This window comes from Triticum urartu, chromosome 7A, assembly GCF_056163025.1.
Source record: "Triticum urartu cultivar PI428250 chromosome 7A, HENAU_Tu73, whole genome shotgun sequence".
Classification (NCBI taxonomy): domain Eukaryota; kingdom Viridiplantae; phylum Streptophyta; class Magnoliopsida; order Poales; family Poaceae; genus Triticum; species Triticum urartu.
The window spans coordinates 555,997,681-556,006,909 of NC_141879.1; positions in this window are offsets into that span (position 1 = coordinate 555,997,681).

Consider the following 9,229-nt stretch of genomic DNA (forward strand, 5'->3'; position numbering starts at 1 on the left):
GTAGTCACAATTATCATGCTTTTATCACACTTGTTAGAGAGACACATGTTCATCATTTATTTATAGAATTCTCATTTGATCTTCACTTATATATACATACATACATACATACATACATACATACATACATATATATTTGAGTTGAGACAATTTCTCTTGTACTTCACTTATATTTGTTTGAGCACGGCGATATTATAGAAAATAGTAAGACTCTCTTGCTTCACTTAAATATTTTGGAGGGTTGAATAGGAAGTGGTAGTTGCACGAGTTATATGGTCTTGAAATAATGGGTGTATAATAGTGGTATAATAAAGACTTGCATAAACTTGTAGATCATCGAATATGATGAGTTTGATTCCTTGCAATAGTTTACCAATATTAAGGTAGTGATATGTGATTGTGTGGGTGAATGATTAAATTTAAGTACGGATATTGGTGTTAAGGTATGTGAATTTGTATACATGAAAGTGGTATCCGCTGGTATTAGCGACGAAGTCTGAGTGTGATATGTCGTAGAGTGGCGCCCATGTGTATTCGGATCGGGAGTGCGTGATGGCTAACTCCTACCAACGTTCCACCTAGGGGCATGCAAGTTGTTCTTGCTTTGAGGGCTACACGACTTTTGCAATAATTATTTGATTTTTTTACTAATGTGAGCATTTTGGTCAATATGCACTTCCACCATCCATATTTTGCTAGCCTCTTCAGTACCATGCATTGGCCACTCTCACATCGAGACATGGTGCATACTTCGCTGGTGCATCCAACCCCGTGAGATGATACACTCTTTCAAATATAAGCTTATTATATCTTTTTCAAAAAAACACCATACCTACCTATTATGGCATTTTCATAGCCATTCCAAGATATATTGCCATGAACTTCCGTAGATATTTATGACTTGAGAATTCATTCTCATTTTGCTTGGCATGATCATAGAGCTGACATGATATTCGTGGCAAAGTCACAGTTCACCATTGATACATGTTATCCTAGAATCATTGCACATCCCGGTACACTGCCAGAGGCATTCATGTGTAGTCATCATTTCATTTTCAGAGTTGTAAGTAGAATAAAAGTGTGATGTTCATTATTAGAGTGTGCTCCTACCAATGGGCAATAAAAAAGAGAAAAAGGAGGAGGCACATGATCCCTCGAAAGATAGGAGGAGGCCGATGTGCCCAAGAAAAAGAGGCCAATAAAATCTCAACAAATTGGAAAAAATGAGAGAAAAAGAGAGAGGGGGTGCACTACTATCCTTTACCACACTTGCTTCAAAGAAGCACCATGTTTTTCATATAGATAGTCTTTCATATTATTCATTTCATATGTGTAACACCCACAATGCGGCTATATCTCCCACATGTCGGGGGACGACTTAAATGCATAGCCGCATGGTAGGTTTGTCGCAAGAGGGGTAATCTTCACACAATCCCATGTACTGAATAGAAAGGGATAAAGAGTAGGCTTACAATCGCCACTTCACACAATACATAAATAATTCATACATCATCCAAAGTATAATCAAAGGTCCGACTATGGAACCAAAATAAAGGAAGACAACCCCACATGCTAGATCCCCGATCTACCCAACTGGGCTCCACTACTGATCATCAGGAAAAGAAACATAGTAACAGCCAGAATCCTCGTCGAACTCCCACTTGAGTTCGGTGGCATCACCTGCACTGGTATCCTCTGCACCTGCAACTGTTTGGAAGTATCCGTGAGTCACGAGGACTCAGCAATCTCACACCCGCGAGATCAAGACTATTTAAGCTTATGGGTGGGAGAAGGCAGTGAGGTGGAGCTGCAGCAAGCACTAAGCATATATGGTGGCTAACATACGCAAATAAGAGCGGGAAGAGAAACAACGCATGGTCGAGAAGCTATAAGTGATCCTGAAGCTACTTACGTTCAAGCATAACACGAGACCGTGTTCTGTTCCCGGACTCCGCTAAAAAGAGACCATCAGGATACACACGCGGTTGATTCATTTTAATTAAGTTAAGTATCAAGTTCTCTACAACCGGATATTAACAAATTCCCATCTGCAACATAACCGCGGGCATGGCTCTCGAAAGTTTATACCCTGCAGGGGTGTCCCAACTTAGCCCATCACAAGATCTCATGGTCAACGAAGGATATTCCTTCTCTCCAAAAGACCTGATCAGTCTTGAAATCCCGGTTACAAGACATTTCGACAATGGTAAAACAGGACCAGCAAAGCCGCCCGATGTGCCGACAAATCCTGATAGGAGTCGCACGTATCTCGTTCCCAGGGCACACCAGATAGGTCAAGCTACGAGTAAAACCAACCCTCAAGTTGCCCCGAGGTGGCCCCGCAGGTTGCCCGTTTCGGACCAACACTCACAGAAGCACTGGCCCGGGGGGGGTTAAAATAAAGATGACCCTTGAGTCTGCAGAACCCAAGGGAAAGGTATATGGTGGTAGGTAGGCAAATGGTAAAACCAAGGTTGGGCCTTGCTGGAGGAGTTTTATTCAAGGCGAACTGTCAAGGGGTTCCCATAACACCCAACCGCGTAAGGAACGCAAAATCAAGGAACATAACACTGGTATGACGGAAAGGCGGCAAGAATGGAACAAAACACTAGGCATAAGGCCAAGCCTTCCACCCTTTACCAAGTATATAGATGCATTAAAGTAAACAAGATATAATAATGATATCCCAAAAAATATTCATGTTCCAACATGGAACAAACTTCAACTTCACCTGCAACTAGTAACGCTATAAGAGGGGCCGAGCAAAAGCGGTGACATAGCCAAACAACGGTTTGCTAGGAAGGTGGGTTAGAGGCTTGACATGGCAATATGGGAGGCATGATATAGCAAGTGGTAGGTAGCACGACATAGCGATAGAACGAACAACTAGCAAAGCAAAGATAGAAGTGATTCCGAGGGTATGGTCATCTTGCCTGCAAAGTTCTCTGAGTTGCCGAAAGCTTGATCCTCGATAGCGTACTCAACAGGTTCCTCGTTCACGTACTCGTCTCCTGACTCTACCCAAAGCAAGAACACAAGCAATGGAACAACAATCAATCACGGTGCAATGCACAAGCAACATGATGCAATACATGGCATGATATGCAAGACATGATATGCAATGCATATGCGTGCTCCGGAAGGGAAAGAATGAACAAGGCATCAACTTGGCAAACCAAGTATACCGCTGGAAAGATGAGATGATTTCGGTTGAAATTGATACAAAGATCACTGGAAACGGATGCACGGTTTGCAAATGGCAAGCAAAACAAGAATGGTGCTATTCTACGATTAACAGCACGATGGCACTTAGAATGCAACAAGAAACTAAGCTACTGCACTCCAACATAGCAACAAAGCATATGGCAGAGATGTACAAGAGATGCTTGACAAAACATGAACACTAAGCTACGGCTAAATCACACTAGAACAGGTTCAAACAAGCATGGCAAAAATGAAAAAGATATCAGCATCACAGACTTAGTGAAAATACTAACATGTCAAAAGCAACATCAGGAAGCAATGTTTAGAGCAAGAAAACAACATGCTACAGGAACATATCATAGCAAACCAAGGCATGGCATGATTCTACTAAAAGCATAGATCAAAATTCCCTTACTGAACATGAGCCAAAAAGGCACAGAAGATATGATGGCACCCATGTAAACATAGCAAGATTTATTAACAGTTTCAGACTTAGCAGAAAAACAGAGCATGGCACAAGCAGAACTATGATAGCAACTTCGCGAGCTCATGCCACTCACCACAAAGCATTGCATGACAATATAAGCATACCAATAGCAAAATTACATGTTCATGAAGCTAACCATGGTAAGATAAAGTTCATAGGATGCATGGATCGCTAGCAACAACCATGGCAATATTGATTAACATGTTAACATTCTGCCAGGAACATTTTATAGCAAAAGTAGAGCAAGAACAAGACATGCTAGAACACTCCATAATTGCCAACAGGGGAATGGATGGATAGAGCATAACCACATATTCAAAACATCCTTACTGAAGTAACCCAAAATAAGCATGGATCTCACTGTAGCATCAAGTTTACATGGCATCAAAATAACAGCAGGAAAAAGATTTAGAAAAATCCTAAGTCCCTGAAAACAGCAACATCACGGAGCCTAGTTTGCATGCTTGTTATAATCACCACAATGATCACAAAAATACAAGACAAGCACCCCTGTGAAGATGGCATGGTGTAGTTCAAAACACATGTAGACCTCATGCTCATACGATGCACATATCAAATGCAACAAAAATAACAAAACCTCATGATCTGATAAGTACCAGCAGCTAACATTTTATAGCACTCTTGCATCAATGAAAATGGCATCATAATGAACAGTATTGTTGGGGATATGACTATCAGATATGACCTGCCCAGGAGGGGCCGGGTCAACCACAATGGCGGTTCACCTGTATAAAGCCCAAGAGTATACAAGGTGGCGGTTCACTGTTAGGCTTATGATAGGCCCAAGTCCAGAGGTGGCTTAAGGCCCGTAAGTATAAACCGCCATGTATGAATAGACTAGTAATGTAAGTCATGTAAGATACGTCACCGAGCCGGACACGTTGTATGAGCCGGCCAGGACTCTGTAGGCCGCAGGGCGTCAACCCGTGTATATAGGGGACAACCCGGCGGTGGGTTAGGGCAAGAAACAACAGATCGAGAGCCAGGTTAAGCGTATTAGCCCCCTGGTCATCGAAACCCTAGCAATATCACCTCAAACTGGATTAGGCCTTTACCTTCACCGCAAGGGGCCGAATCAGTATAACTCCTCGTGTCACTACTAGGAAAAGGGCTAAAGATGAGATTGACACTAATGGCGCACTGTACATGTGGTGCGCCATTACTAAATACTAATGGCGCACCACATCCACGGTGCGTCATTAATAAAAAATATTAATTTTTTTTTCAAAACTACTAATGGCGCACCGTGGGTGTGGTGCGCCATTACTAGTTCACCGTGGGTGTGGTGCGCCATTACCACACCCACAGTGCGCCATTAGTAAATTTTTTTTTCAAAATTACTAATGGCGCACCGTGGGAGTGGTGCGCCATTATTAGTTGAACTACTAATGGCGCACCATGCCACGGTGCGCCATTAGTAACTTGGCCACCACTTCCACCAAATGCACCTCTCCGTGGACCGCCTTTTCAGTTTTTAAAAAAATTAAAAAATGATGGAAATGTCAAAAAAATAAAAGAAAATAAGTTTCCCATGTGATATGTGGTCTAGTTGTTAGCAAAATTTACAAACATGAATTTTCTACTTTTTTGCAAAATCTCTCGAGAATTTGTAAAAATGGGCATAACTTTTGCATACGAACTCGGATGAAAAAGTTTTTTATATGAAAAATCATCCACTCAAAAAGTTACATCCAACAATACCGCCAAAAAGTTACGGGGCTTTTTAGATCTGGAGAGGCAAAAAAATTCAAAAAAAATTCAAACTTACTAATGGCGCACCTGCCCATGGTGCGCCATTAGTATCTTCCCGCCTTCAAAATTCAAAATCAATCAAAAAAAAGTTAGTAATAGCGCACCTACCCATGGTGCGCCATTAGTATCTTCCCGCCTTCAAAATTCAAAATAAATAAAAAAAAAAGTTAGTAATGGCGCACCTGCCCGCGGTGCGCCATTACTATGCCGTATATATGGCTGGGCGTGGTCCTCTCCTCCTTACCTCTTCATTCTTTCTCCTCCACTCCACCTATCCTCCACTCCATCTCCTCCTCTCCTCCACTCCATCTTCTCTTCTCTCCTCCACCATACTACCCTCCTCCTCTCCGGCGACCTCCTCATCCTCCTCTCCGGCGACCTCCTCCTCCTCTCCGGCGACCTCCTCCTCCTTCCTCTCTGGTGAGCTCCTCCTCCCTCCTCTCCTCCCATCCCCTCATGGTTTCTCCTTCCTCCTCTCCTCTCCGATGCTCCGGTGAACTCCTCTCCGGCGACCTCCTCCTCCTCTCCGGCGATGTAGGCGAGCGCCTCTCCGGTGACCTCCTCCTCCTCCTCTCCGACGAACTCCTCTCCGGCAAAAGAACACGGCAAAATAACGTAAAAGATCCAAAAACAGGAACAAAATTTGAAATAATATCGTGCCAAAAAACGAGCAAAAAATGGGCAAAAAAATCACGATCCAGATCCAAATTCAAAATTCAAAAAAATAGCAATGGCGCACGGTGGGGGTTAGACGGTGCGCCACTACTATTTTCCCGCCTTCAAAATTCAAAAATACTAATGGCGCACCAGTGGCCTATACTAATGGCGCACCGTGGGCCATACTTATGGCGTACCAGCGGTGCGCCATTAGAATCTGGTATTCTAATGGTGCGCCATTAGAAAAAAATTCTAGTGACGTGATGCTAATGGCGCACTGGTAGTGCGCCATTAGTAGGCAAAACCGGTGCGCCATTAGTAGGCCTTTTCCTAATAGTGTGTTCTTTGTCCCGTTAAACCCCTTTAACCTTTCTAGTTGCGATGGCTCCACGATTAAGTCCTTTCACTACGACATCTGTCGGGACAATTCCACGACAGTTGACGTACTGTGGTGTTGAGTTCTTGGAAGGATCTTTTCTAAAGGTGTCGAGAAGCTCGCGATTTGTCACATTATAATGAGCCGGCAAATTCATTGTTTATGATCAAAATTGTGATTAGCATTGGAGCTGGAGTACAAGGATCAAGAGAAATTAGGATGGCAGTGAGTACAACGCCGCCGCCGCTACCGCAGGACGAAGATATACACGAGATCAATGGGCACAAGAATCAAGACTTAGAGGCCAACATGAGCCGGATCAAGACTCGCCGTGCAGCACTTTGTGCGTTGGCTCTGTACTTTGGATTAAAAAAAGGCAGGAAAAAAGAGGAGGACGCCGACGAAGATTGGTCAAGCCAGCCACGACCCGGAGAAGGGCACGCACTCCACTGTCGCCTCGGCCACGCTCTAAGTCACCGGAGGGCCTCCGCGTCAGTCGCCGTCTACGAGCCGTCGCGTTTCCGCTCGCCGGCCTCCGCTTCTGCTGCGTGTTGCTGTGGCCCCAAGCGCGCCTCTGCCGGCCTCCGCCTTGTCCACCGACGGTGCGGCTTCGGGCCGCCTCACGGACGCGACTCCGAGCCGCCCCGGTGTCACTCCGCCTCCGCTAGGATCCACCCTGAGCTGCTTCCGCCTCGGGCTCGCGAGCAGCTTCTGCCACGCTCCGTTTTGAGCCGCCCCAGTCAAGAGGTTTCATCTCCGTTTCCGAGCCGCCATGGATCACTTTCGTTTCAAACCGCTTCCGCGACCCGTCCCCCGCTGGTGCGGTACCAAGTCAGCGTCCACCTCAGCATCTACTACTGGAGAGCCGCCGCTTCATCCTCAAGCTGGCCCTGTGCTACCTCAGCGGCACCTGCAGTTTTTAAGTCGCCATTACCAAGCCGCCTCTGCTAAGCCAGTCAGTGCTAGGCTGGTTTCCAAGCCGCCATCATGGGCTGCCTCTGCCGCTTGTTTCCTAGTTATCACGCAGCAGCAATCAAGATCTGTACATCAACATCACCTCCATAGCAAGTTTCAAAGTCAATAGGTCAGGGCGTACGTTCCCACGACCCGGAAAGTTAGCCACGACCGAGTGGTGGTGAGTCAACCATGGCCTGGAAACGGGTACGACTACGAACCGGTCTCACCTACCCCTACGGCTGCGGCCTCGCTCGCAAGCCGGCAACAGTTGAGCCACCGTCTCCACGGCTCCACCGCCGGCTGCCGGCGTGACTTCCGCGGCTGCCGCCACATCGTCGCCCGCCTCTGCATTGTTCCACGAAACGCCTGGTGCCATCGCCAGCCACGTCGCAAGTCGCCGCGGTCTTGAGTATGTCTTAAATCGCCCTTTGTTGCTGTTTAAGTCGCCAAACACCCAGTGGCTGCTGTTACGAACACCTTGTTGCAATAAAGGAGAGAGTTGATAAATCACTGTTGAAATTAACTACTCACGGAGGCTATATACGGATCGTCCGGCGTGCGGACAAATCAGGTGATATTCATCTAAGTATATTTTTTTGACACATTGTTTTTTATCAAAGAACAATTACTTTGGTCCACAATATATTTTATGTGCAAGACAATGATTCATGATAACGGTGGTGCCAGCCTATATGCCTATGGAGTATGTGTCAGCATCATCATGCGCTAGCATCCGCACCCATTTGTTGTTGTACGAGTGTGCGAGCTATCGCTCGTGCAGCTTAATCTACATCAACTCGCTGAAACCACACCTGCGATTGACTCGCCCGTCCGCATCGGTTTATAATGTCGCGGTCGACTCATCTATCTACTCCCGCGGCCGACTCGGCCGTGATGGATTTCAGCTTCATCGCGGTGATCATCAACTCCGCGGTGGATAATTTCTGGCTTAACATATCAGGTGAAATTCATTCAGTATATTTTTATATTACATATTGCTTTCTTTAAAAAAGCGATTACTCTGGCTTGTAAGTTCTCCAATGCGGGGCAAGTTGTCTACTGCAAAAGGGATTATTATATCACTGAGCTGATTGAATGACTTATGCCGGTTTATATCACGGTCAATATGGAGAATCTCAAAGCCAACTCCTCGAGTCGCCTTGAGACTCGGGGGCTACGATGACATGACTCAGTAAATAATTGCCGGTTTAAAGCAGATTCAAAAACTCCGGGTCATTGGAGAGAAAAATAACCCAACCCCGGAGGCTACTGCCTTATTGGCGAATATTTAAAGGCCGTCAGAAAATTTCCGTCTTAAAAAGAAGGATTCCGGTTCGAAATTCCGATTCAAGGGAAATCTGTCTCCCACAAAACGCTGAAGCTGTCAATATCCGGTTTAAATCTGACTCAAGGTAAACCTGTTTCCCACAAAGCTTTCAAATCCGGTTTAAAAGTTCCTGTTCAAAAAGAATTAATCTCTCGCAAGTTCGAGTTATCAAAAAATTAAAGGTTGCCAAAGAGAACTTTCTGCCATGATGCGCGGTTCAAACATGGGTATCCTGCCTTACGGCTTATCTTATTATGGTCACTTGGGGGCTTCCTGCTCATCGAGCATAGCTGTCGGTACCCTCTTGATCGGCGCAATGCCAAAACTTATATGGTCACTTGGGGGCTTCCTGTTCAAACATAGGTCGTATTCGAACCAAAGAGAACATAGTTGTCGGTACCCTCTTGATCGGCACAATGCCAAACCCACTAGGGGGCTTCTTGATCGT